The 15,243-nt window shown below is 44.7% G+C and overlaps 1 protein-coding gene and 1 pseudogene across 3 annotated transcripts in view; one reads left to right on the forward strand and one right to left on the reverse strand.

Annotated features, from left to right (window-relative positions):
• GABRG3 (gamma-aminobutyric acid type A receptor subunit gamma3) overlaps positions 1 to 15,243 on the reverse strand; it is a 574,336-nt gene that overhangs the window by 324,805 nt on the left and 234,288 nt on the right. The gene's annotated exons all lie outside the window — the stretch shown is intronic.
• On the forward strand, positions 12,106 to 12,736 carry LOC129014056 (dual specificity protein phosphatase 3-like; annotated as a pseudogene).

Genomic DNA, 15,243 nt, shown 5'->3' on the forward strand with positions numbered 1-15,243 from the left:
TCTTCTCACTCTTTTGCAAGCAGATGGCAAGAGAAGAAAACCTTGCTCTACCAGACCAGCACATTGTCCATCAAGGAGCATAGCAAATGTCTACAATAAAGGTCACTGAAGAAAGGAGAAGCATCATGCTTCTGTCTCTCTGAACAGGTCGATCTCTCTCAAACGTCTCATAAGATTTTAATCATCTGTTTTGTAAAATGCCCCATCTAGTTAGAGCATGTTCTGATTCCCCTTAATTAATCCTATAAGCTTAAGCAATTTCCTCCCTGAATCTCGTTTATTAAGGACATCATAATATTTATTGAATAAAAGACAGAAAAAAAAAGAAGTAATTCCAGGTTCATCCAATGGAAAGGTTGAATAATGCTTTGCATTATTGTCCATTCTAAAGATCGAACTGAATACTTGATCTGCGATTTCTGATTACAGTTAATGAAGATGATGAAAGAGGGCAGAGATCCCCCTTAGGGCCCTGCCACCCCACCCTCGGCATGGAAATAAAGGAAAAATCTTGAATCCTCAAGTTCTGAGTCCCTTCCAGGGAAATTCCAGGCACCCAGTGACCCCAGAGAAGTAAATGGGCAACCCAATAGGCAAGAAGACAGTAGGAACTTAAACAACGGTCTCCAAACAGGTTAGAGTTGCAGATGTTCTAGGGACTCTATAGAACATCTTAGCATATGTTCTTGAGTTGTTTTTCAGAAACCCAGGCCCCTACCAGATGGAAAATGCCCACTGCTGTCACGTCACACAGTACTCAGATAAGGGGGAAACGGGACTGAATTCTGACCACGTTCTTTGTTCTCAATTTCTTCCTGAGGAGCCTAAAGAAGGTCACGCCTACAGGCCATCACTCTTGCTAAGCCCATCACTCTGATCCCGCACACTGTGGCCTACCCTGGTGACCTGACTCTGGTATAACACCACATGACAATCACCAGGGTTCCTTATCCTAACTACCATATGTTAAGGTCAGCCCTTAACATTCCTTTCTGCTCACCTCAAATCTTTTAGACAAAGCCTTGGTTCCTTAACCAACTATAAATAAAAGAATCTCAATCTATCTATGACCTATAAACTCTCACTTCAAGATATCACACCTTTTTAGGCCAAACCAATGTATAACCTCCATGTGTTGATATAAAATTTTGCCTGTAACTTCTGCTTTCCTGAAATGTACCCTGCCTTTAAAAACTCTTGCTTGTAAGCCATCAAGAAGGTCAGGTTAGGTGTGAGCTGCCCATCCTCCTTGTTGGGTGCCCTGTGATAAATGCCTCTCTCTTGCTGCGAATCCCAGTGACAGTATTTGGTCTTGTCTGCGTGCTAGGCGAGCCGACCCAAGTTCAGTTTGGTGACAAGAAGAAGCATCCCCTACTAACTAGCAAAATGACCACCCTCCTCTATTGCTGGTGAAGAATGAGGAGTCGTTCTTATGAAAAACAGTCGCACAAGTCCCTGCAAATACAGACACTGATCTAATTAATGCGTTTCTGAAAACATGTGTTAAGTAAATCATACTAATGGTAGGCAGATGTTTTATAGGCAAGGCGAGGAGGGAACAGGCATTCAGTTTTCTGGACTCTGTAACCACTGATGCTCCAGTCCCTGGTGGTGCTCCCCATTAGGCAAACCCAAGAGTGGCCAGCCAGCAAGAGTCTGGGGGCTGCAGCTGGGAGGTTGGGTGCTGTCTGCCTGGTGGGCACAGAGGTGCTGGGCACAGGTGGGGAGGACTAAGGAGGGTGTGGACAGAGGGGTGGGATGCTGCATCCAGAGCCACAGGATCCATGGACATGACCACTGTCCTTGTCCCGCCCACCCTGAGCTGCCCCATCACAGGTGCGGGAGCTGGAATGTGGGGTGGAAAGAGGCAGACCCACAGAATGTGTCTCACTCAGTTCCACAACTTAAAAACCACAAAGGCAATGGAGGTTCTCTTGCCCAGACCTTATCTGACTCAGAGTAAGGGAGGGATTTAGCCCAAATTGGACTCTGCCTACCTTGGAGGAGCACAAACAATGGTCCCAAACTAAAACCCAGCCCGCCCTGAGGCCAGCCCACCCTGAGGCCAAGAGCACTGCATACATGAAAATACTGGCTTCTCTACAGTGTAGAGCAATAGAAATAGAAAATAATATGGCACAGGGTCCCCTTGGGACTTGAAATCTGCGAGAGAGAATGATAACTAGCCAAGAGATAGCATATCAAAGACTCTGGAGTCTCAGGGGAAGAAGCTAGGACTTGGGGCTGTAGACAGAGAAGAACGCCAGGTCAGAGCACGCGTGGTTCCATTGGGAGATTGGTGGAGAGAATGCTTGCCCGCCCAGACCCCGGTATGGCCAGGGTCATCAGGGAGAGGAGACCAGGGGGATTTGCATCCATTTGTTCATTTCCTCATTACTCTGTGATTCACAATAATGGAAGCTAACTTCCTCTCCGTGTGTGAATGTGAGTGGATGCAGAGCCTTTATCATACTGCGGGGTGAGGAAAGGCAGACTCCTCTGGAAGGTGACCTGGCCACGGTCACCACCCGTTACCATCAGTCGCAGCAGTTCCAAATCAATGACGTCTGACTCCTGAGCACCATGCTAAACCTCACTTCCTTATGAGAAAAACCCAGCACATAAGATTTGCATTGAGGGTAGGAATGAGATGTGAGAATCACTCTCAGAGCTCGGCCTCAGCAGGGACAGGAGGCATCCAGCCAGGACACCATACTCGACTGAGTCAGACAGATGGGAACCGAGTGGAGATGCTGAGCAACTGAAACACAAGCAGCAGCAGCCCTGGGACATAAGCCTCTATCACTGCTGAGTAAAGGGGTTCAGAAGACATCACCCCAAAATATGTCACTCTGGGATGTAGATTATTTTGAGCAAAAGGTCATTGAGAATCAACAAGTGCAGAAAGATGCCTTCTCAGAATTCCCCTTTTCTGAGTAACAGCATAAAATTCTGAGAAATGAGGATTGCCATAAATCCCCTCTTAAGGGAGTTTTATGCCATGAATAAGACAGAAAGTTGACAACAGGGCTGGGTGCTTTTGTCACACCTATGACTCTAACACTTTTGGGAGGCTGAGGCTGGACAGCCTGGGCAACATGGTGAGACCTCATCTTTAACAAATATTAAACATAAAAAAAAAATTAGGCAGGCATGGTAGCACACATCTGTAGGTAGTCCCAGCTGCTTGGGAGGCTGAGGTGGGAGGATCACTTGAGCCTGGAGGGCGGAAGCTACAGCGAGCTGTGATCGCAGTGTTGCACTCCAGCCTGGGAGACAGCGCGAGAAGCTCTCCTGCAGTTTGGAGAAGTGGGGAGGTTCTCAAGTTCAGGTCACCTCCAAAGGCAACAGATTGGCCCTGGTTCTCTTCCGCCTCCCTACTCTGTCCCTGCGGCTGGTTTGTAGTTCACCCTGCTCCCCTCAATAACCAGCTCAGGTAGAGGCAAGACAGCTGTCCCACTGGGAAGAAGGCACCTGTGGCGACTTGGCCTGTGTCTAACCTCAGGGGGTGCCCACACATGGCCTTGCCAGGAGAGAACAGCCAAGCCCTCTTTTTGACACTATGTGTGTCTATGTTGAGAGTAGAATGTTTTGCTTTCCTTCATCCCTCTGTGTGTGCCAGTGACTCAAATCACAGTGAGAGTGCACTTAACTATGATACTTGTTGGTTTGTAAAATACAAAGCACTACATGGAGTAAGAAAGGGTGAGATACAAAATTTTGAGGCCACAGCCCAGAGCAGGATCCTGGAGGCTCCCTGCTGGGCTGGGCAGAGCTTTCATTTCTAGAACCTGGGGCAGATCCCAGAGGACCATAAAAATGGACAAGACCATCAGAAGGTCCCATGTAGGGCCAGGAAGCCAGGGCAGTGGGGTCAGTGTCTCAGAATTATGATACCCACTGGTGGGTGAAAAGAAACAGAGAGACATCAAGCTCTCCATCAGATACCTAGAGCAGTGTTGGCTGGGGCTTCACTGCCAGTCCACTGATCATATTACAAAGGGCCATAGCAGACACTCAAAAATTCCTTAATTGAAATGAATTGGTCAGAAATAATGGCAAGTTTAAAGCCTGGAAGATCACACCAGTAGAAACAGAAAAGGCATTCAGCACAGCATGAGCTCAGCTTTGAGTTCCATTGAAATTTGGTGACTAACGATTGATTCCCGGGAGGGTGTTTCAGAAATGTGTGGTGGATTTGCCTTAAAAACACACGGATGGAGGTAAATGTCAGAATAAGCTGAGGATGTGCCTTGGTCATAAAGACACTTTGCCTCTGCACTGCACCCAGGGAAATGGTCCTGCCTTGCAGATGCAGCTGTGGAATGCCCACTCCCTCTCCACTCCCAGCAGCTCTGCAAAGTGAACCCTGTGCACAGAGGTGCTGGGCTGGGCTAGCTGCCTCTTTCCCATGTTCACTGTCTCTAAGGGTTACCACTTGTGGCAGATCCTCCCTTTTATTTTTTAAAAGCTAGATATACTTCATCTTCGCTCATCAATTTATCACTGACTCCATCACCTGATTTGCATTTTCAACCTGAGTTTGCAGAGGGCCCTGCATCCGAATTTGGTCTGCAATGCCCACAAAGGCAGCCTGGGCTCCACCTCCTTTGTTCTTGCCATCTACAGGATGGCTACTCTCTGCTCTGGGCAACATGCTGCAACTGAGCAAATGCTCCATTAGAACATCAGTGAGGCAGAGATCTTTGCAGAGTCTCCTTGATAGCATGCAGGTTTATCCCAGCCAACTCCTTCCATTCATTAAGTGACATAAATGGGACTGAAGCCACCCTTCACCTCTTCTGGGCCAGCAAGCACAGCTCAGAAAGACACGTGTATGGATTATTTCTAAATTGCACACCTAATTATAGGTAACAACGTGCACATATTCACCAGTGCCCAAAGAACTACTTGGAGGGAGAGGACACGGCTTAGTCAAATCCATCCCTGGGACTACAAAGGCACAGCAAAGCTTATGACATCACACAGGGTCACTGCCCACATTCATCCAGCACAAACTGGTCATGGCATGACCCATACCCCTGACTCGAGCAATGAGAATGCCCTGTTCTTCATCCTGTCATTCATACCTGAGAAATGGACTTCAAGCCTCCCATGCAAGTTTTGCAAATGTGTTTAATAATGGGTTCAGCTAAGAAGAGGAAAACCGAGCCTTTGCCATCCTAAGACAAAGGGGTCTTAGGATACTTGCAATGTTCAGGAAGAGGTTAGAACAATCTATTAAGGTTAGACGTAGAGCCTAAATTGGGTCAGAGCTTGCAGACAGTGTTACTGCAGGGTAGCACAGCTAAGGTTAAATGGCAAGAATGGGGTGCATCTGGGAGAGTCCTTCCTTCTCTCCAATCCTGGCCCTTAGGAAATGCACTGGAAAGTACATGAGGAGGACTTGCCAAGGAAGATGTAACATGTTTTTGAGGGCAGCAAAGTCAGAGCACCCAACAGTTATCAAGAGAAAGAGAAGCCAGGGAGCTCAGGGGCTGTGGGGGCAAGGGGCCCCCATCACCCTGCCAAGAGTCTCCCTGACTCCTCTTCCTCCTTCAGAGTTCTCACTTCCCCCTGCAAGGAGTTATCTAAAACATGCCAGCTGCTTCTTTTTAAAGGCATATTGGAGGAATATGACACAGAGTAAAAATTAGCTAAGAAACTGGCAGACTTATCTAGGACAAAAGAAAAAGAAATGAAGGCCACGGAAAGAAATGCAAAACACAAATCTGCAATCTGGCCATCCTCGTAGTGTGTGTGCATTTACACAATACCAACGACGATACTAATAGCCATAGGGTTCCATGCAACCCATTTTAATAGCTGATCACAGGATTTGGACCTTTTGGGTTTTGTTATGTTTCAGTTTGTTTTTCGAAGAACAGACTGGCAGAGAAGGAGCTTTACTCTCCCTGAAGCTCTCCAAAGAAGGAGATGAGTCTCACCTCGCCAGCAGGGCCTGCACAAACGCTCAACACCCTGCAATGTTGTTTCAGTACCAGTGACCAGGATTCTCAAAGGCTATTTGATGAAATGAGTCAAGCTTCCTACCAAAAAAAAAAAAAAAAAAAAAATGTGGATGTGAGAGTTTCAGTTAGATTTACGGCTAAATTTGTTTAGAAATTTTTGAATTAAAGAAGCTAGTTAAGAAGATGAGGAATCTGCATTTAACCTTCTAATTCATTTAGAAATGTATAGAAAGAAATGTATAGAAAGTATACAGATTTTTTTTTTAATAACAAGATTCAGGTTTTTTCTTCATATATAGTTTACCCAAAACTGAAAAGTTAAGTCAGGGGCTATCTCCCTAAATGCCTACATTGTTTTTGTTTGAGTATTTAACCGTAAACCTTGCCTTTAGAGAAAGGGACCAGGGCTCAGGAGGAGAGGAGGATCTGTCCCCAGCATACCCCATGCGGCCATCATGGCCATTACAGGGGCCTTGTCGGCATCTCACGGCCATCTCCTTAAGTAAGTAGCCTTGCATCTAATCAGAATGTTCATTTCACATTCCGTGGTTAAAAACACTGCTGTTGCTATGACTATCATTACTAGATAACTGGCAACCCCCACCTGTTTAACAATGCCTTTTGTCTTCACAGCAACCCTATAGAGTGAATCCTGACATTGAGCCCATCAGAGGTAAGTTGGCTCCGAGAGGTGAGGTGACTTCTCCAGATTGCCTCAGTTAGCAAGACTGAGACTCAATCACACATCTTAGCGAAGCCAAAGTCTGTGATTTTACCTGCTAAAAAATACTGCTCTACTTCACCAAATCAATGGTCAATAATAGACTGTTTCCTTGGAAGCACTCCATAATAAACTTTGGAAACTCAGAGTTTCCCCCTTCGCTGAAACTCACCTCCAATCCCAGGTTGCAAACAAGCAAACATACCCACTCCGCGTTCCTGCCTGTGCAGCTTTCACCACGAGTGTGGAGCTGGCTATGTGGAGCAGTGGTGTTTCAAGGCCAGTACAGTGATGAAACATGACACGGTTGAAACAAAGTTCCAAAAGGTGCTCACCGTCTGAGCTTTGGAAATATAACTTCATGGGAATGATTTCCTTTAAGAAGCTCTGTGCATAAGTGTTACAGTTTATGGGAGGCCTCTGTTTTGGATGAGCCCCTGCATCAGGCCCCAGCATCTCAGAACAAACCAGGATGGCCTCACTCATGTTCCACATAATCCAACTGAACTTTGAAACAGGCCAGTTTTCAAAAATCCCCAAGAGGTTCTAGTTTATCTGAGTTAATGTAATAATGAAGTCCCCTGTGTTTTAATGCTATGAGGAAAGTAACTGAAATGACCAGTCCACTCTTTGCTCCCTGTTTCTGCTTTCTTCAGCCTTTTTGTGCCTAGGAAGCCAACCTCATCTGTTCAGTTCATCTGAACACTTACTCTGTTTTACAGAATGAGGAGCTTCTCAATTCTAGAATTGCAAATAAAAGCCAATTAATCTTTAAACTAAATTGGTGGTAATTCTATTTTGACATAACCATGAAGAAAAGCTGAAATTATGTGAAGCCTCGCACTAGTGGTGACTAACTAGTTGTCTCTTGTCCCACACCAGGCAGTTGTACTTCTCCTCCTTTTTGTCATTGAGAAGTTTTAGATGCCTCCTCCCCTGGTGGTCCTTAGTCATATCTCTAAGCTAAACATGTACCTTCAGACATTTGGCCCAAATACATTTTCTTATGTAATACAGCACTAGAGTAGACTGAAGTAAAGAGAGTGTACAACTAGAGAGGAATTGTTAAAGCATGAATGGCCAGGAGACATTGGAGAGGGGATGGATAAACATAATGTGGCATGTGGTATATCTATACAGTAGAATATTATTCAGCCTTCAAAAGGAATAACCTTCTGACACATGCCACAACATGGATGAGCCTTGAGGACATGATGCTGAGTAAAGTAAGTCAGTCACAAAAGGACAAATACCATAAGACTCCACTGGTATGAGGTCCCTAGAATGACCCCAGAATGGTCAAAGTCATAGAGACCGACAGGAGAACAGTTGTTGCCAAGGTCGGGGGGAGGGAAAGGGAGTTGGTGTTTTGTGAGTACAAAGTTTCAGTGTGGGAAGATGAACAGGTCCTAGAGGTGGGCGGTGGTGACGGTTGTACGACAACGTGAGTGTGCTTCACACTACTGAATGGTCCCATGAAAATGGCTAAGATGGTACGGTGGATGTGTATTTCACTACAAAATAATGAGCATGAGGATTTTCTTTAAAATCTCATTCTGACAGAAGAAAATGACGTCTCAAAAAATAATAGTGTAAAGGATTTCCTAAAAGAAACTTACCCCATAACTAGGGCTTCAGTTAAAAATTATTTCCCCAAATACTGAATGGATATGCTGTAAACAAAGCCAAGATTTCAACCTATCATTTAAGCCTACCGAAACTGAGGTGAAGAACTAAGGAAGCTGGGCCAAACATCAGCTACTTGATCATTTAAATGCCTTATAATTGAGCTGAAACACCTGGAACAATGCCAGATTCCTGAGTCCCTGTCAGTAGATTACATGTATGCCACTGTTTGTCCCTCAGACACTACTGCTTCCGTAATCACTTGTCTTCCCCTTTAGGTCCTGGGAAGACAGGTGTATACAGTTACACTGATTTGTTTTCTCTTGAATTGACATCAGCTTGAAAACAACTGCAGTTTATAGACCAATTTTCCTTTCATCCCTTGGGTCTAGCCACCATAGCCTCTGCTCTATTTTTCAAAGGAAAGAGAGCCAAAACTAAAGGGATATTTTCCAAGTCTAATAAGAAATTCTTCTTCACCGCAGCTGGGTCAGCCTCCAGGCTCTTACAGATGACCCTCGAGTGATCTGCAACAGCAAACAAGAACCAGTTTCTCAGGGGCTGGGCATGGTAACTCATCTAGAAATAAGTTAGATGTGGTTCCATCCTCTAGGAGAATATACTCAGTGTAGTAGTTTTTGCAGATAAATGATAGTAATTCATGCAAGCTCATGAATATATAGTAAGTCCTGCAGAAAAGCACAAAAGCACAATTCTAGGTGGGAGGATGCAACTGGCTCCACAGAGAGGTGGACTTGGATGTGGATAACTTTTATCACACTGCACAGAATGCTTAGGGGTGGTTAGCAGGCTAGTCTAGCTAGCCTCAAAAAAGTTGTAATTCTAAATTGTACTATCAATTCAGTAAAAGGAAAACCATTTTAGCTTAAGCTGTTAGTCATTTTGCAATGTATCTGTGTATAGCTGCAGAGCAATAGTCCTCAAACTTAATTCAGCATGACTATAATATAAAAGGATACATTTTTAAAAACTGTATCTGGTTTAGAAGTATTTAAATTCAGTTACTCTAAAGTGTATTTGTTTTTAGGATGGGTGGGCTCCATGCTTCATGGATGATTTGTTTCCTAAGCAGTCCTTCTCTCTTACATCAAACGTCTTGTTGTCTTGTTGATTCCATTGTAAATGGCTTCACAGTTCCTGTTGAATGTTTCATTTCTATAATAATGTTTTGTAGGTTGTTAAATAATAAATCATGGCGCTGCTTCTGTGATCTAGCAACAGAGTGGATAAGAGCAGGAAATCTAGAGGCAGATCCACTCCTGGAGGGCCTTGGGTGGGATCCAGGACACACTCGTGTGATGAGGAGATTCAACACGCTGGCCTGCCAAGCAGCGGTGTTTCCTCATTGGTTCACTCCTTTCCACGTCTTTTTCTACCTCTAGCTCCTACAATGACAAAATCTACTCCCTTACAGGCTAAGACATGCTCTGATAATTCTGATATTTTTCTACCCCCTCTTTTATTTCTACTTTCTGGAAAATAGTAAAATGGTCCTTAAGGAGACACCTTAATTGTGTATCTTCTAAGAAATTTGGAGAGACCTATGTAGAGAGGAAATGGAGAAAATATTTCCCAGAAACAGGCCTTCTGGTCCACTCACACAACCCTTGTCAAGCAAAGTGCTCACACAGCACCAGCCCACTTGGCTCCTCCCAGTGGAGGCTGTGTCCTCAAAGGGGCATCCTCCAATCTTCATGGGGTGTTCTTTTCAGAGCTTTGGGAACGCCACACCTCCCACCCTGCTGACACTTGACTTCCAAAATGGCAGTGTTTAAACATTCAACAGAAACCATCACTGAGTGCATGTTCTGCTGTCCGCATACACTCTCAGAATACACACCAGTCTCCATTTATCAGGGGCAGTAGACGTGGTGTTTGTCAGGGTGCACAATGCTCTGGAAATGCAATTGTGTATCAATTTGGGGTTGTCATGTGAGCACGCGTGTGTGCATGTGTATGTGTGTGCACGCAGGTATGCGTGTGTGATGGAAAGTGAATGCACATACTGCAGGCAGCTCAAAGCCGGGAGGACAATAGCAGGATGTGCCATTGAAAACTACATGAGTCAAAAGGAGAAAATCTCCCACATGCAGGAAAAGGTGTTCATGAATACTCATCTAAACTCACTTATTTTAGCATCTGTAAAACAGAGACCGGGCATGTGGTCCGAAATACGGAGATAAAAGTTCCAAAGGAGTTACAGGTGTTCTTGGTGCTGAGGAGGAATGGGGGCCCTTTTCTCTGAGGTGGCTGCCTGTCCACATTCACCTGACCCTTGGAGGTCCCTTCAAAGGAAGGCCACCTCCTTTGGAAGCTTTCAGCATCCTGCTTCAACACCCCATAGTTATGGTCCAAACTATGTCCCCCCAAATTCATATGTTGAAATCCTAACCCCCAAAGTGACTGACTTTGGAGGTGAAGCCCTTAAAAAGGTAACTTGGGTTAAATGAGGTCATCAGGGTGGGCCCTGACCCTATATAACTGATGTTCTTATAAGAAGGAGATCGGGACACGCAGAGGGACACCAGGGATGCACGTGCAGAGGAAAGACCGTGTGAGGACACGGCAGGAAGGTGGCTGTCTGCAGGCCAAGGAGAGAGGTCTCAGGAGACACCAACCTAGCTGACATCTTGATCTTGGACTTCCTGCCTCCAGCATTGTGAACAGGAGATGTGTGCTGTTTGAGCCCCCAGTCTGTGGCATTCTCTTACAGCTGCCCCAGCCACCAGCAAATTCCCCTTCCTAGGGTTCCTGTGGCCTTGCTCTGGTGGCCTCCAGAGGGTGCTGCCCTGTGTAAGACCGGGGAGGCCCGCCCACCTGGGCACGGCCCAGCACCCAAGGGAATGGGCTCATGTGTGGTGCCCCTGCTGGGTGCTGGGGCCTTTCCTTGTCTTGAGGGCAGCCCTGACCCAGGTTTCTGGCCTCAGAGGCATCTTCCTCTTACATTTCTTGTGCAGACCAAAACTGTTAAGAAGCACCAGCCGGGCCGAGATAGCGCCACTGCACTCCAGCCTGGGCAACAGAGGGAGACTCCGTCTCAAAAAAAAAAAAGAAAGAAAGAAAGAAAGAAAAAGCATTTCCCAGTGCTTAAGAACACTACTTCCCACTGCCCAGAAAGGGGCCATCATCTGCATGCTGCTCAGAACCACTCTTCGTTTGGCCTGGCTGGCCTGAACTCCTTCTTTGGATGACAGGACACTCCATTCTGTTTTGGACAGCAAGTGGGTGCTTTGAGTGATGGCCAATGATCAAGACAATGATGCAAATGTTCCAAAATCCCTCCCAGACACAGATCTCCATTTCAGCCACAGTGAGCTGTGTGTGCCCTGAGCAGCCGTGCTGGCCTCTACCTCCATTTGCATGTGGGGAGGAGGCATCAGCAACAAGGTCTGCCAGCTCAGGGAATCAATGGCTCTGTGAACGTGGGTGAGTTTCTTGTCTTCTTTTTTCTTCAGTTTCTTTGTATACAAATGTGAAATTATATGTGTGGCCAGGGTTGCCCTGCAATGTCCTCCAAAAATTCAGATCAGATTATATTAGTTTCTTTGCATAGAATCCGTCTATGACATCCCACTGACCTCAAGATTAATTTCTGGCTCTTAGCAGCACTCATTCATTCATTCACTTTACAAACATTGATCTCCTATGATATACCAGGCATTACTTTATTTGGTAGGAAAACTTCAGTGAATTAAAAAGGACAAAAGGGCCTGCCAGACTCCCCCTTGCTGGCTCCTGCACAGCATGCCTGGCCCTACTGCTGCCATGACAGGCCCTTTCAAATGCTCCATGGAAGTTCTCAATGACCTGCTCTCAGATAGCAGTGGCTGCTACAGCCTCCCAAGCCAGCCCTGCAATGAGGTCACCCTGAGGATTTACATGGGCAACACATCTGTGGCTCAGGATATCCCCAAGCTTCAGAAACTGGTCAGGATTCATGTCCTGAATGCCACTGAAGGCAGGTCTTTCATGCACATAAACAATGCCAACTTCTCCAAGGACTCTGGCATCACCTACCTGGGCATCAAGACCATTGAAGTGCAGGAGTTCAACCTCAGCACCTATTTTGAAAGGGCTACAGACTTCACTGACCAGGCCTTGGCTCAAAAGAATGGCCAGGTGCTCGTCCAGTGCTGGGAAGGTTACAGCCATCTCCAGCTCTAGTTATCATGTACCTCACGATTGTAAGAAGTTGGACATCAAGTCCATCCTGAGTATCATGAGGCAGAACTGTGAGATCAGCCCCAATGATGGGTTCCTGGCTCAGCTTTGCCATCTCAATGACAAACTAGCAAAGGAGGGGAAGGTGAAACCCTGGGGTGCCCCTACCACCTTTGCTCGAGAGGTTCAGTGGGAGAGGCCCTGGTTGACGGTATCCCGTGACACTGTACCCTGATCCCAGCATCATGAGTCACTTGCCCTCAAGTCTGTCTCAACAAGTCCTGGGCCACTTCCCTACATAAAGCTTGCTAAGGAGGGCATCCTTGCTCCCTGGTTGTCCTGTTTCTGTAACTTATGATGTCTTTTCCCTGAAGTGGGGACTCAGAGAGGGAAGTCCTATAGCCTGCATGATTCTCAGTGGCCCGGGCAGGAGGTCTGCAGAAATGTAAGGCCTGGGATGTGCACAGGGGCCCCTCATGATTGCCCTTCCCAAACCCTTGGATACTCTCCTGAGTGAATACCTCAGCACCTTGAGCACTAGCAAAGGAGCTGTGCAAACACAGGCTGCTCTCCTTACCACATTTGTGCCCCCCTGGTGTCCCCCACAGCTTTCCACGTGCTGTGCAGAGATATTGCTGTTGCATCATAAGGTCTGAAGCTTGTTCACGGACAATCCATCAGTTGTCAGTGGACAGAATTTTCCACTAGAGGCTGTATTTTAATTATTTCCTTAGGATTAATAGTACCTACACAAAGAAGCCCTTAGGTGGTCAACAAATTTTCCTGAAGGACTCTCCTAAATTCATAGAGCTTTCAAAATGTGAATCTTTGGAAGGCTTGAGTTCGGAATCCACTGCTTTGGAGTATTTCCCTTGGACCTATCTCAGTCACTTCGTTTGTGAGAAAAGCTATGTCTTGGACATGGTTATATTTTTCCTTTTTAGAAAACAAGGTGTTGAAGTCCAGCCTATTTAAAAACCCCACCATTTGCAAAATTACAAGGGTTTTATCCTGAATTACAGTGTTGGTGAGCCCAAGGCACTCATGCTAGGTGCTTTATTTTTTGGTTGCTAGTCCAAGATCAGAAGGAGGAGATAAACCGCTGACACTATAAAGCAACTACACAATCAAGTCTACATAACCACCAGCTAACAGCATGATGACAGGATCAAATCTGCACATATTGTTATTAATCTTAAATGTAAACGGACTAAACACCCCACTGAAAAGGCACAGCGTGGCATCTTGGATAAAGAAGCAAAAGCCAATTGTATGCTATCTTCAAGAGACCTCTCACATGCAGTGACACCCATAGGCTCGAAGTAAAGGGATAGAGAAAAATCTATCAGACAAACAGAAAACAAAAAAAGAGCACCGGTTGCTATTCTTATTTCAAACAAAACAGACTTTAAACCAACAATGATCAAAAGGACAAAGAAGGATATTACCTAATAATAAAGGGTTCCATTCAATAAAAACACTTAACTATCCTAAATATATATGCACCCAACACTGGAGCACCCAGACTCATAAAACAAGTTTGTAGAGACTAATAAAATCACTCAGATAACCACAAAAAATAATAGTGAAATAATTCAACCCCCAACTGACAGTATTAGACCTATAATCAAGGCAGAATACTAATGAAGATACTCGGGATAAAAATTCGACACTTGATCAAATGGACCTAAAAGACATCTACAGAATACTGCACCCAATAACAGAATATACATTCTTCTCATGTGCACATGCCACATACTCTAAAATTTACCATACGCTAAGCCCATAAAGCAATTCTCAACAAATTCCAAAAAATGAAATCATACCAGCCACACTTTCAGACCACAGCACAATAAAAATAGAAATAAGTACCAAGAAAGTCTCTCAAAACCATACCATTAGATGGAAATTAAATAATCTGGCCCCAAATGACTTTTGGGTAAAGAAGGAAATTAAGACAGAAATCAAGAAATTCTTTGAAACGAATGAAAACAAAAATACAACACGCCAGATCTCTGGGACACAGCTAAAGCACTGTTAAGAGGAAAGTTTATAGTGCTAAATGTGCATATCAGAAAGTTAGAAAGATCTCAAATTAACAACCTAACATCACACCTAGAGGAACTAGAAAAACAAGAGTAAACAAATTCCAAAGCTAACAGAAGAAAGGAAATAACCAAAATGAGAGCCAAAATGAATGAAATGGCTTACAAAAGATGAATAAAAATAAAAGGTGGTTCTTTGACAGAATAAGTAACATTGACAGACAAGTAGCTAGACTAATTTTTAAAAAGAGAAGATCCAAAAACACACAATCAGAAATGACAAAGGAGACATTACCACCAACCATAAAGAAATTCAAACAACACTCAGAGTCTATTATGAACACCTCTATGTACACAAACTAGAAAATCTAGAAGAAATGGATAAATTCCTGGAAACATATAATCTCCCAAGATTGAACCAGGAAGAAACTGAAACCTGAATTGACCAATAACAAGTTCCAAAATTGAATCAGTAATAAAAAAAAAAAAAAAAAAACCTACCAACCAGGAAAAGCCCTGGCCCAAATGAATTCAGAGCTGAATTCTACCAGGTATGTAAAGAATAGCTTATACCAATTCTGTGGAAATTATTCCAAAAAAATCAAGGAGGAAGGATTCCTCCCTAACTCATTCTACGAGGTCAGCATCATTCTGATACCAAAACCAGGCAAAGATACAGCAACAACAACAAAAAGAA

This window comes from Pongo pygmaeus, chromosome 16, assembly GCF_028885625.2.
Source record: "Pongo pygmaeus isolate AG05252 chromosome 16, NHGRI_mPonPyg2-v2.0_pri, whole genome shotgun sequence".
Lineage (NCBI taxonomy): Eukaryota > Metazoa > Chordata > Mammalia > Primates > Hominidae > Pongo > Pongo pygmaeus.